The following is a 14,679-nucleotide window of genomic DNA, read 5'->3' on the forward strand; positions in this document are numbered from 1 at the left end:
GTATATTTCCATTTCCCTACCTAACAGTGTATAGCTCATTGGATTCTAGTGATAGGTCCAGTCCATCCCTCTCTGTGGGTCTCACTTTCAAAACAATTATGAAGCACAGCAAGCCATTTTACTGCGCTTGAGCTGCGTCATTTTAAAAACACAGCAGTGCGTCATGTTAACAACAATACAACACATCCTTGGGCTTTCCCTTGTGGTGGTGCACAATTGGCTGCCATGCGCCAGTGTAGGCACCCTTGCGACATGTTGCATGTTTGGGGAGACATAGGATTCTGCCGCATTCCCAACTTTACAAAACTTTGTAAATCTGGGAATGTGTCAGGTTCCATGGATGGTAAGTGGGAGTACCCGTGGAACGCCCTTTTCACGCAGTGTAATGCACGCTGGGTGACTTTACGCAGCCTTGCAAATAATGGCAGGCACACTACGCCACTGGTGCATCCGAAAAGTGTCACCGTGACGGTGCAATGGCGTTGCAAATGAGGCCCTGTGTTTTCAGTTATCATCACATGCAAAAATATGCAGAAGACCATGAAAACTTGTTAGGATTGGAAGGTTACATTTGGTGGGTTTTGCCAGAAATTAAATTATTGTCTTAAAAGTACTCAATAAACAAGCATGAGAGGCTGGAAACATTAACAGGTCTTTGCTGACTTTGTGGTATGTTACCATTGTACTGGTAAGCAGAAGCACAGAAGTCAACAAACTCCAAAAAAGAAGGTGAAACTCAATAGACATCACCAGACTTCTGCAAGAGTTCCTTTAATAATGCACGAAAATATTTATCACAGCTATATTTAAGCCCGTTTCTATAAATATAGCTGAGACTCTGTCTACTTTGGATTAAACACATAGAACAAAGAACATTCCCTGATGTCAAACAGAAGCTCACCCAAAAATTCTTTGTTAAGGGGTACACTGAAGAGATAGATTGCGATGTTGCTGCTGGAAGAGAGATTGAAGGACTGACCAATTTAGCTAAGAACTATGAGTAAAGTTTGTTTAAATGAACACATCCAAGAGAAAACAATTGCAGAATATAATAAGAAAATATCAGCACTGAAGGAGGAAGCAAAAAGAGTTACTGTGCTGTTGACAGGCAATAACCAAGTACTGGAAGAATGCGCATAAGTACTCCCAATCATGGAGGAACTATTAAAGGCTCACAGAAGATTACAAGTCAAAAAGATAGCCTGCTGAAGAGTATGCTTCAAAAACAGGAAAGATACACCATAATACTGGCTACAAGTTGATCAGTACAATTCAGAAACAACAAAATATGGGGCATATTATCAAGGACCGATGTTAAAATTATCGCCGTTTTATCGGCAGGAAACTGCCGATAAAACGCCGATAATGGGCTTGATAATACGCCCTTGTTAATTCCCCTAGAAGCCCATGTTAAAATCAGAACATGGGCTTCTATGGGAATTAACAAGGGCGTATTATCAAGCCCATTATCGCCGTTTTATCGGCAGTTTCCTGCTGATAAAACGGCGATAATTTTAACACCGGTCCTTGATAATATGCCCCTATATGTCTAGTCTCCTACAAAACTGAATCATCAAAAGTTAGTCGATGACCACTAAGACCATGTTACCGAGAAATCTGATAGAATGAAAGATAAGCCGTTTAATAACATTCAATCATCAGTTTATGAGTATGTTATTAAGCAGAAAGAGATGCATGATTTTCAAATCTCATGAAATGAAATGAATGAAAATGCGTTTTGTAGAGCGCAAATAGTTGCCCGGAGGCGTCCAAGCGCTGTGACTAAAAGGTGTTCTTACGATTGGGCGGATGACACGGAGGGTGAAGAAGGCCTATTTATTAAACAAAAAAGTTTTCAATTGTTTCCTGAAGGAAGTTAGGTCTGGATTGGACCTTAAGTGGAGGGGGAGAGTGTTCCACAACCTGGCCACATTTAGGGTGAAAGAACGGCCTCCCACTCTAGTCCGTTTAACCTTGGGCACGACAGCAAGGAATGCGTTGGCTGAACGCAGCTGTCTGCTGGGGAGGTAAGGGGTAATTAAAGGGAGATTAATTGCTGGACCAGTTTCCCAGAATGACTGGTGGGCAATGCAAAGGGACTTGAAGCTAATCCTGTCCCTAACAGGGAGCCAGTGCAATGGTATTAGTCCAGGTTTGGCAGAGAGCCTACGGGGAATTTGCAGTAAGGTGCGGGCCTAGAATGGATCAATCCCTGTACGACAGTTTGTTTGGCCTTGAATGGTAGCAGGGGGAGTATCCTCCCTAACATTCTGAGAAGGCCAAAACAGGTGGCAGATAGCTTGACGGCCTGGTAATCTAACGTTAGGGACCTATCCAGCCAAATGCCCACACCTTTGATGGCGTTCTTGGAAGCTGGAGGGGGGCCCAGACAGGCTGGGCAAATCGAGCCCATCGAGGATGGAGCCGAGCGTCCCAACAGCATGACCTCTGTCTTGTCCCCATTAAGTTTGAGACCAGACAGGGTCATCCAGCTGTTCACTTCGCTCAGGCAACCCGCCAGATCTACCATAGCCGCAGAGCCCTCGGCCTGCGTCAGAGAGACCACCAGCTGGGTATCGTCTGCATAGGTAATGATCTTAATACCATATGGACGGACGATCCCAGCCAGCGGCCTCATATAGACGTTAAACAACGTCGGGCTAAGCGAGGAGCCCTGTGGAACCCCACAGCCCAAAGGTCTGCTGGTGGAGATGGTATTTCCCTCAAAAACCTGAAAGGTTCTATCACTTAGGAATGCCCTGAGCCATTTCAACGCTCCTCCCTGAATCCCAATGTCATAGAGACGCTGCAATAAGATATTATGATTTACCGTGTCAAAAGCAGCACTTAGATCGAGGAGGATGACTGCCACCGATCCTCCCCGATCTAAGATTCCTCTAGTTTCCTGCAGAACTGCCAGCAATGCAGATTCCGTCCCATGTTTGGGGCGGAAGCCCGTTTGTGAAAGGTCAAGCAACTGATTATTTTCTAGAAAATTAGTCAAAAGACTATTGATGTATTTCTCTAATATCTTGCGGACCCAAGGAAGCAGGGGAATCGGACGATAATTACTGAAGTTATTAATGTCCATGTTGGGTTTCTTCACGAGTGCCCTCACCCTAGCCTCTTTCCATGCTGGTGGGACCGTGTTAGTAGAGATTGAGGAATTGAGTACCTCCAGCATAACAGGAAGGATAGTGTGGCAGACGGCCATTAGAGAGCTCGGAGGAGCAGGATCGCCGGGAGAGCCTGATTTTACCTGCGTCATTAAAGTAGCAAGTAAATCTGGGTGTAGCCGAGGGAACTCAACCAGCACAGATGACAAATTGCCTAGATTATCCTGCTTAGAATTCGCCAAGATATCTACTGGAGCATTTGGTACAGTGGTTGAAAATGATGAATAAATAAGATCAACTTTGTTGTAAAAAAAGTCTGCTAGGTCATTACAGCGAGCTTGTAAGTCTTCACTATTTACGGGGGGCTGGGGGAGTTTAGTAAGACTTTTTACAATCAACCATTTAGAGAAGTTCTTTTCTTCAGATCTTCAAAATTTGATGACACAGCATCAAACACTTCAATGTCTTTTTTCACCGTGGAGGAGCATGCTTGAGTGGTGGTGTCACACTGGTAAAATTCTGAAACAGGTACCTTTGTCTGTGGTAACTATAGATAAATTGCAAAAGCTAATGGTGGATCCTAAAACTCACTAGGAAAGCACTTTCCAAACATGTCTTCTACTTATAGTGACTTTTTTGCTGGATTTGAATTTTCACATGTATAACATCATGCAATTTCCCTATGTTGGCTGAAAAGATGGAACATCATAAGGATACCATGAACCTCAGCTTCAATGATCATTCAAATGTGCTCCATATACTATGAAAGGATTATGTTTATGCACTGAAAGAGTGCCTAACCAAATATGATGGTGTGAAACAAGAACTGAAAGTGGCCTAAGCATAACATGCAGACGGTACAGCAATATCCACTACACTCTTACCAAACCAGTTAACATGTTAGCTTGGAAGACGCCGCATAAAATCTAAACACATTCTAAACAATCATGAGGCCCGGAAAATTCTATTTTGTGGTTTACAGGTAGTAGATAAGATGGTGTCCTCTGAAGTGGGGCAGCTTCTCAAAACACAGGAAGCCTCTTTTTTGGCGTTTTGGCATAGGAAAGCACAGCAAGGTACATTGCTGTGCTGCCCCACACCAAAGTGAAAGGTAAGTAATGCACTGTGAGCCTGATTTATGAGCCCCTTATGCCACATTTGTGTCACTTTTTGTGACGATGGGGCAGCGTAAAATATGTGCCACACTGCACCATATCTACAAAGGGGCGCATCTAGGCAGATCCTCACTTTGTAAACCCCTGCTCTACATTATACCTGCGACGGGCATAATGCAGGTAGGGTGGGTGTTCAGGTGCAGAAAAGCCTCCTAGAAGTGTCACAGTGATATCTATTAGATTTACTGCGACACTTCTAGGACACCACTGCGTCAAATCCGTACGCCTGTCTCACAGCCGTAGTAAGGAGTGATGTAGGCCCTTTCTCAGGGGGCTTGCAAATGTGAAAGGACACATTATTTGAGTTGCATCTGTTTTCAGACACACCCCAACGATGCAACACTTTTGTGCATACAGATACGTCAGGAATATGACGTATCTGTTAATCCTTGTGACATGTAGCCTCATACAGTGAATACGACACATCCTTGATGTCGGAAGAAGGGTGCACTGAAAAGTGGCACATCTCTGTTTTCACAGAGCAGGGCGACACTTTTCATAAATGAGGCCCTCTGTACTTTAGCAATATGGTGCATTCCTGTCCTTTATGTCTGAGCTGACGCCATTTTGGCAGCCTAGCACCAATGCAGGTACCATTGCACGTTGGTGCAAGGGTACATCCGTTGTAGGCAGGATTATTTTTCTGCAGAAACGGGCACCTTCCTGCACAAAAACTATCCTACAAGGCATTTTATGTTTTCCATGTGTGCTGCAGAATAAAAATATTTCTGCTTGTTATGCCTCACCTTGCGAGGCATACGGATTTGACACTTCCCCAGGTTTACATTACTTTGTAAATCTGGGGCAGCATCGAATTCCATGGGTGTTGCGTGGTAAAACTAACCGGAATGCCTCCGGGGCGCAGAGTAAGGCCACACAGCAATTAGCTTTGCATCACCTTATTCATGATATATGAAGCCACTCAAAGCCATGCACAGTGGCTTTGCATGGCTTCATAAATCTTTATGAAAGCCCTGCATCCCACATGTACCACTTTACATGGTGCAAAAATGACACAGGGCTCTCATAAATAAGCCCCTCTGTTTATTTGCGGCTTGGACAATAAAATACAAGAAACTAAGGGACATATTTATGGCAAAGTAACACAATGCAGTGCAGCATATCACCTTGCTGCGCTGCGTTGCAGTGAAGAAGCAGAAATGCACCATATTTAAAAGAATATGGCACATTCCTGCCTATGTCCCTGCACTGGCGCTTTTTTGGCTGCCTAGTGCCCACACAGGTACCCTTGTACCATGGCGCAAGGGTTCCTGTGTTACATGCAGGATTGTTCTTGGCAGGAAGAGGCACCTGCCTGCACAAAAACAATCCTGAGAGGCATAGTACTTTTCAATGTCTGCTGCATAATACAGCACACATAGAAAGAGGAAGTAACAAGGAGAAATAAATATATTTCTCCTTGTCGCACCTTCCCTGGGTAGGAGTATGTTTTAGGCACATCTACCTTTGGTAAACCTGGGAATGTGTCAAAAACATGAGATTTGCGTGGGAATAATAATAATAATAATAATCCACATTTGTAAAGCGCACAATCACCCGTAAGGGTCTCTAGGCGCTGGGGGCCGTCGGGAAGATTAAGCGAGCTATTGCCCAGAGTCACATGGTGCTGGGCTAACCTGCCGCCGGAGCCGGGATCGAACCCTGATCCCCAGATTCCAGCCGCGGCGCCACACCTCTCCCATGCAACGCCCATGGAACACCTTCCCTGGGCAAAGTAAGACATTTGTGCTGCATTGCATTACTCCAGATTACTTAAGCTACTCAGGACCATGCTAGGAGGCCTAGTATGGCTTTGTAAATTGCATTTTGGACTTGTGTCATGCTTGCACCACGATGCAACTCTCCTTATAAATATGGCCCAAGCAAATAACAATTACCTGTTATTTTAGCACATCTAAATCAGTTTTGTTTTTATCATCCTAGAAAATACAGAGTTTTGCAGAAGGTAGCAACCTGACATAAAATCCACTTCGCGAAACATTCTGAAATCCTATGTATATGCCTAACCTATCCATGCAGCACATCAAAGACCTGTAAACCTTAAGGACAAAAGTCAGAAAATACTTAATGAGAAAGCTCTTGAAATATTAGGTGCGTTGTAGTAATTAATAATGTTCCAAACTCAAATGTCATCCATGAAATATTGGAGTTTATTTATACAAGTCTTTCTCCATAGCGGTGATTAAATATAGTAGTTCAATATTTCCATAATCATATTGTCATCATATGATATGTGGGTAATGTGGATATCACAATTTATGCAATCAGGTAAGCTCCAAGAGAGGTGTCCGCAATCCGGGTTGCGGACATCTCTCTTGGAGCTTACCTGATTGCCGACACCTCTCTCGGAGCTTACCTGTTCACACCACCCGGTTAATCGATTCCCCCTGAAGAAGTGCACCTTTGCACGAAATGCATCGGGGATTATTTGATTGCACTGCTTTGCATAAATTGTGATATCCACATTACCCACATATCATATGATGACATTATTAATTACTACAACGCACCTAGGTGCCTACCAGAGTGCCCAGGATTGGTCCTTACCCCCTGTAAGGCTCGTTTTGTCTTGTGCAGATTGAAACATCACCATCACTTTCTTCGACATGCACAAACCAGCATCTGCAAAGAGCTAAGCCTGAGATAGCTTGGCAGGTTGCGTACCTGCTATAGAAATTTAAGTGTAACTCGCAAGTCACTGGTGAGTCTTGGCAGGGCCGATAGAGGCTTTCAGCCTGCCAAAGTCAATTAAATACTTTGGAATGGTAATAATAACAGCAGATGTCATTTAAAGTGCTAAAATGAGGATAATTATGTGTTAAGCGCTTTATAAAGGGTCATCATTTCCTTGCTAGAAGATGAAATAACTTCCCTCTGGTTCTACTGACATTTCATTCATTTCAATCTCTGGTATTTTGGGTTTTGTGTCCTCCATTAGTTTTGTTCTCACAACATAATTTATTATTGCTGCAATTTTACTAAAGCTTACCTTTTCCCCCCTGTCCACATATCCCCTGGTGCCCGACCCGAAACATCCCAATTTAGTTTGCTTTATAGAGGCTTTAGAAATGTTACTGAGTACAAAAAACGCCTGGTGTTGTGGGTCAGCCTGCAGTTACTCATGTCACTACCCCTCCAGGAATAAGATGCAAAGGAGACAGTGTCAGGTTCTTATGTCTCCAGCTGTGTGGTAGAAGACTTGATTGCTAATTCTGGCTTCCCCTCGTGACCAACTGTTTGATCTTCAACAAATCGTTTATTGGCCATGGGCTTCTGTTTCTTCAGGTGCCGAATCAGAAAGGCTAAAAAACAGATGGGCCTCCTTTATTTAACACTGTATAAAATGTACTGGGAGTTATACTTCACCTGAAAAGACTTGATCGCAGTCTGTAGTGATTTTCCATCCTGCAGGAATTTTTAAATGAGCAAACTGTTTCCTAGTTTATGCCAGTAGAAGGTAGCTCAGTTGGTTAAAGTTTGGTCTCTCATCACTGTGCTTTCCATTAAGTGAGAAGAATTGGGTCAGGGAATAAACATCCACGTGTGTGTAATAAGAGCCCACTAGGTGTGTGAGGTGTACTATACGACATAAACAGCCCATATAAGAGACACTTCTGTTACACATATTTCAGAAACTCTGCTATGATTCTTTGCATTAATCAACTAGACTTGTAGTTAGGTGGGTTAATGCCCTTGCTATAAAGATTTGAGCTTACCCAGCTGTTCACAGGGTTTGCACTGGAAGGTCTGACTCTTGTGTGCCATCGAATAGGGTGATAGTAGCGCCAAGTAATAATTCAGTCTGTGGTATCTGTAGCAGTCTAGATGCCGTGGGAAATGTGGACCCTGGGCCCGGAAGGACACACCTGAATTGTAACACTCTCTGGCCAGGCATGGCCAGAGAGCATAAATAAATGGGCAGAGGTCGCTCGTGACTTCCGGCCCAGAAATTAGTATAGTGTGTCACGCGGCATCACACTAGTGGCGAGGGTGGCCGTCCTTCATCCAAACACCAAGATTAGGCCCCTGCCTGTCTGGCACCTACTCCCTGCCCGAAGGCCCTACAGGTAACAACAGCGCCCTCGCTGACCGCCATGAAGCAGAGTTCCATGCTCATCTGGCCCCTGCTGCGGGGTAGAGCCACAAAGATCAACGAAACACACCCACTGCACCAAGGAAGGCCGACGCATCAGGCGAGGTACAGCGTGTCGCCTGTTTCCTCCTGCCATTGCCCTGAATGTCTGCCAGTGAACCTGGCAAAGCTGTGCACTCTCGGTATAAGCCCGGTCTGAGCCTGATTTGCCCACGCCGAGACGTGTGCCTTTTCAAGACGCCCCCCTCCTGGTTTTCAGCATCATTGTCGAGTGCAGCATTTTCGGGGCCCACAAGCATGTGGAACAAGGTCCCACTGTCACCCAGGGGAACAGGATTCCTGCTGCGCCATGCCCAAGCCCACCAGTGGTGTAACCAGAGCACAGATCCAAGAAGATTGTGCAACACACACCCAAAGACTCTCTGCTGAGGGGAGATCAAGTTCCCAGCCTATACAAGGGGTCTCACAGGCAGAAGGGAAGGGGAAGGAGTTGCCAACAACCTCAAAGTACCATCACCACTTCGACGCAGCAGCAGGTAGGTCATAGCAAGAGGCACGCAGAGCATGCATGAAGATGATGACAGACCAGGCAGCACAAGCAGTGCCACACAACCTACCACCGGCTGAACAAGCTAGGTCCCCAGCTGCACAGCCTCAATCGCAGCACTCCCAAATCAATGCGCTGCCCCCATTGAGTGAGCTCATTGACCCAGCAACAGCGCCTTTGGATCAGTAGGTTAGACAACTACTTTACAGCGATGTGGGAGACGGACAGGTAGGAGATATACAAGCTCTTTCCCCGAGCTTGTGTACAGACTATAACCAGAACAAGGAGGTGAGAGCCCAAGTAATCCAGAGATGCCAAAACAAGAACCTCCGGACCCTTATCCTGTGACAACCAGGAATGATGGTTGAGGATATCCTCATCATGGCCCAGTCGCACAACCTCTTTGACGCCAGGGCGACAGCAATGGACATTGCCATAACCCAACAGCCGTAGAAACTAGCCACGATCAAGATGGAAATAGCGGATGCAGTTCGCACCCAATGTAGTGGCACCGGCGGGCGGTGGCCAAGCAAGAGCACACAAGGACCGCACTGCAGATACTGCAGAAGAGAAGAACACCCACAAGAAGAATGCCTGGTCCAAGGACAGACATGCTCAAAGTGTGGCACCCCAACCACTTTGCGGTGGCATGCAGAGGAGGACAGCGGAACCGAGGAGCCCACACATGACGACCACCGCCAAAGTCAGTAAAACACCTATCACTCGAGGACCCCGAAAGCCCGATGATATCCCGGACACCAGGGAGGCCAAAACATTATCTAGAGGACTCATCCACTGAAGAAGAAGGCGAGTGCTACCTCATCTCGTTCGCAGAGGCAACCACAACCCACGTGCACCGTGGAAATTGCTGGATCCCAGGTCACTGCATTGATCAACACAGGGGCATCCGTTATCGTGATGGGGCACCAACAATACAAGTGACTAAATCTGAGACCCACTTTGTACCTGTCACACGTCAGAATTCTCAAATATGGCAGCCAAACACCCCTACCGCTCAATGGAAAGATGACCATCCAAGTGAAAGCAGGGGGCCACAAAATCACCACCACTTTCCACGTGGTCCACAGGGAAGCTGACATCCTAGTGGGAAGCCACACAGCTGACGACCTCAGCCTGGTTACATTCGCCAATGCAGTCAAGTTCCTACAAACTTAGGATGTCCTAGAACTCTTCCCAAAACTATTCAGAGGATTTGAGTGCATAAAGAGGCCACCGATACAACTGCACATAGACAAGGTGGTTACACCAGTTGTTTTGCGACACAGGCAAATACCATTGCATCTCAGGCCACTCATCGAGAAAGAGCTCCCCGATCTGGAACTGCAAGGAGTCATAGAGAAGGTCACCGGTCAAACACCCTGGGTATCACCCATGGTGATCTCCAAAAAACTAAAACAGCCTAGCAAGATCAGCCTATGTATCGATATGCGCCTGCTCATCCAGGCGATCAGACGTGAAAGGCAAGTGACGCCAACCGTTGATGACATTCTGGCTTATTTGAATGGGTTACACTGGTTCTACAAGCTCAACCTTACCGCCGGCTACCACCAGCTGAGGCAAGTCAAGGAGAGTCGCCGGTATATCACAACTTTCTCACCGGACTGCCCCAGTAACAATGTCCCGGAGGAGGCTTGGGTTAACCATTTTAAACACCAATATGCTGAAACACTACCGGGCAGTGAGAGGGTTGAGATTATGGCTGTGTATTTTAATGGGAATTTTGTCAGCCTCAAAGAGGTAGAAGTGGCTTTATGTGCAGTGGCTAGGGGCAGGGCCCCGGGTTTAGATGGGGTCCCGGCGGATCTTTTTATTAATGACAAGGATCGCTGGGTAAAATATATCTTCCTTTTGGTTAATGCTATTGCCCAAGGGGCTATGGTACCAATATCTTGGAAGGGTGTGATCATCATACCCGTATACAAGAAAGGTGATCGGTCGGTGCCCAGAAACTACAGACCAATAAGCTTGATTGCCACCATCCAAAAGGTGGTGGGGAGGATGGTCGTAAACAGGCTAATGGACTGGGTTGATGAGAACAATGCCCTATCCCCATACTAAGCTGGATTCTGGAAGGCCACCAGTACAGTGGACCAGGTGTTCCGCTTTACCTTGTTGCGGTGGGGAACAGTGGTGCTAGGAGAGGGTAGCCTGTATGTCGCTTTTGTTGACTTGCGGGCTGCCTTCGACCTGGTCCCAAGGAGAAATCTTTGGGTGGTCTTGAGGAACCTAGGTTTACCGGAAGATTTATTAACCATGGCTATGAGATTACATGAGGCTAATTTTGCCAAAACCCAGTGGGGTAGGAATGGAGAAGTTACGGCTGGCTTCCCGGTAGAACGGGGAGTTCTCCAAGGGTGTGCGATGGCCCCCTTGCTTTTTTCACTATTTATCAATGGGATAGTCGCTCGTATGTTGTCTGCTAGTGTAGATGCGCCCTCTTTGGCGGGCATCAAGGTTCCAATTTTGATGTTCGCCGACGATACCTTAATTTTGTCAAAGACCCCAAGCGGCTTGCAACGTGCTCTTCTTATTTTTGATTAATTTTGCGGGGAGCACGGCTTGGAAGTCAATGTGGCTAAAACTAAGCTAATGACTTTCAACTGCCATCGTAGTTTTAGACCCAAAATATTTAGGAACAATTGTCTGTTAGAGGTTGTTAAGGCTTTTACCTATCTTGGTATTTACATAACTGATGATTTGAGATGGTCACAGCACATTGATATGGCGGCACTAAGACATAGACAAATATCTGGTGCACTGGGGGTGGAGCACAGAAAACCGAAGTCCAAGCCAGTCAAGCCAGTTTTGGAAGTTTACGAGGCCAAGGCCCTAGGGTCTGCTCTGTATGGGGCAGAACTGTGGGGCTTTGGGAAGTTACACTCATTACAGAAATCGGAAAACAAGTTCCTTAGGGCAGTTACTGGCCTACCTAAAAGTACCCCATTGCTCCCTCTTAGACTTGACTTGGGGAGGAAGGCAGTAGGGGATTTGTCGAGGCTACGACCTGTTTTATATTGGAGACGGCTTTGGACGACTCCGGAGATACATCATTATGCGGAGGGGTTCCTAGCTGTAATAAATGCAGATATCTTCCATAGAATAGGATGGTTAAAAGAACTGAGAACCATGCTCTGTGAACTTGGTCTCCAAACCCTATGGGAGAATCCCTTAGAAGAGGTCTTCCCGAGTAAAAAAGCATTGAAAGGACTATATTGGGATTTTGTGGCCCTGCGAGATTGGAGAAAAACTGCTGCTGACTCCATGACGGGCCGTTTCTTGAAAGCCAAATTTTATCCTGTGCTGGAAGACTACTGGGATAGTATAACAACGCCAGGGGACAGGAAGCTCCTATTCCAAATCAGATCTGGTGCGCTCCCCCTTGGATCGCTTACAGGGAGGTGGAGGAGTTCTTCTAATATAGATTGCCCTGTATGTGGAGCCTCAAAAGAAAGCATAGGTCATTTCTTATTTTCCTGTAGGGCTTACGTCACTCCAAGACGGGTTTGGCTAGCCCCAGCGTGTAGAAACGTAGGTACTACCAGTACCCTAGTGGCTCTGAGAATTATTTGCACCAGCACTTTTATGACCCTAGTTATAGCAGTCGCCAAGTACCTGGGATGGGCATGGTCTATTAGACAGAGAATTGTGGCCAAAAGCTTGCCCCTACAAGCACCCTTTCTAGCAATCACTGTTACTAAGTAATTTTTTTAACATTTATAATGTATTAACTATGTATTTTATCTTTTTTAATGATTGTCAATCAAAAATGAGGTATTTATTTAAAGTGGTTTTAATATATATATAAATGTATGTATGTGCTTTTATGAGAAGTTTTACTCGAATAAAGCCTCTTTGACTTGACTTGACTTGACAACCTTCTCAACCCATATTAGATTACGCACTTTCAAAAGGTTGAATTTTGGGATCTCGTCGGCGTCAGAAATGTTCCTGAATGCTGGCCGTGAAATTTTATCAGGACTCCAAGGTGTACTCAATGTCGACATTTTGATACACTCAGCAACAATGGAAAACACCACCGCCATCTCCAAGCCACGCTCCAAAGCCTCGCTGAGCACAGAGTCACCCTTCATTGAGATAAGTGCTCATTCTTTAAAAAATCCATTGACTTCTTCGGATACGTATTCATAATGGAGTCAAGGTAGGCCCCCGGAAGTCGCAGGCCATACAACAAGCCCCCTCGCCGACGACCGCGTCAGAGACACGAAGCTTCCTAGGGATGGCCACCTACTGCAGACGGTTCATACCAAACCTGGCCAAGCTAGCCGAACCACTGCGCGCCCTGACAAAGAAAGATGCCATCTGGAAGTGGGGCCAAAGTGAAGAAGACGCCTTCCAAAAGATCAATGAGGCGCTTTTGGGAAAAACCACAATGGCATATTTCGATACCAAGCATATGACAGAGCTCCTGGTGGATGCCAGCACGTCGGGCTAGGAGTTCTCCTGACCCGGGAAAAAAATAGGGAAAGGGATTCCACTTGTGTTCACAAGCAAGGTCCTCACACCAACAGAAACACGGTATTCCCAAATTGAGAGGGAGGCGCAAGCCATCAAATGGCCCTGCAACCACTTTCACTTGTATGTCAGTGGTTATTCCTTTTGAGTAGTGACAGACCACCAGTCACTAATCCCGCTGTTCAGAGGCATCGCCCCACATCCTCCACCAATGATCATGAGCTGGGCGATACAGCTGCAGCACTATCAAATGGAACTGGTATATCGGCCTGGGGTGAAAAATCCTGCAGACTTCCTGTCACGGCACCCACCAAAGGCGATCAAAGTCAGAGCTGATCTGAAGCTGAAGATTAACAAATACGTTGAGATGGTGTCCCAATGGGTCTGTCAGCGAGCCCTAACCATGGAGAAAATCAAATTAGAAACCAGCTCAGATGCCATCCTCATAAGGGTGCTGAACTCACTACAAAGGGATCCTGGGAAGACTTCCTGCATAGTGTGAATGAATGGAACGAAGCGGAAAGTTCTGGAAGGTACGAGATAAGCTGAGCACCGCTGCAACTGGAGTGATAGTGAGAGGCTCCCGGATAGTCATTCCTGCAAGGCTCTAAGAACGAGCCACCGCACTAGCCCACGAGGGACACCAAGGGACCATGAAGATGAAGTCTTGCATGAGGGGGAAGGTGTGGTTCTCTGGACTCTAAGCCGCAGTGGATACCTTGGTGAGAAATTGCAGACCCTGTCAGCTCATGAGCAGCCAAGAACACCCCGTCCCAGTGATAACAGAAGACCTCGTACCATCCCTGTGGACAGCTGTGTTAATCGAAAGTTACACAAAATACTCCACAGTTGAAGTGATAACATTGACATCCTTTGCCCACATAGAACCAGTCCTGGAGAAGATGTTCGCACTCTTTGGGTTACCCCAGGAAGTCAGGACCGACAATGGGCCCCCATTTCACGGAGCAAAGTTCCAAAATATGTTAGGGCTGCTGGCAGTCCGTCATCACCGCATCACTCCCCAATGGCCTCAAGCCAACGGGGAAGCCGAAAGATTCATGCGGACCCTCAACAAAGTGATCCTGATTGCGGTCTCCAAGCAGGCCAACCCAGAGGCACCATTGCACAGATTCCTACGGGAATATCGCAGTACCCCACACTGCACAACACAGAGATCACCCTGGTCCCTGATGCTGGCCGGGCCCCGGAGAGACACCATTCCCGCAACCGACG

General features: G+C 46.4%; 1 pseudogene; it reads left to right on the forward strand.

Moving 5' to 3' along the window:
- Positions 1 to 544: 544 nt before the first annotated feature.
- On the forward strand, positions 545 to 13,948 carry LOC144824229 (kinesin-like protein KIF11; annotated as a pseudogene).
- The last annotated feature ends 731 nt before the right edge of the window (positions 13,949 to 14,679 follow it).

The sequence above is a fragment of the Lissotriton helveticus genome, chromosome 3_1, assembly GCF_964261635.1.
Source record: "Lissotriton helveticus chromosome 3_1, aLisHel1.1, whole genome shotgun sequence".
NCBI classification, from domain to species: Eukaryota; Metazoa; Chordata; class Amphibia; order Caudata; family Salamandridae; genus Lissotriton; species Lissotriton helveticus.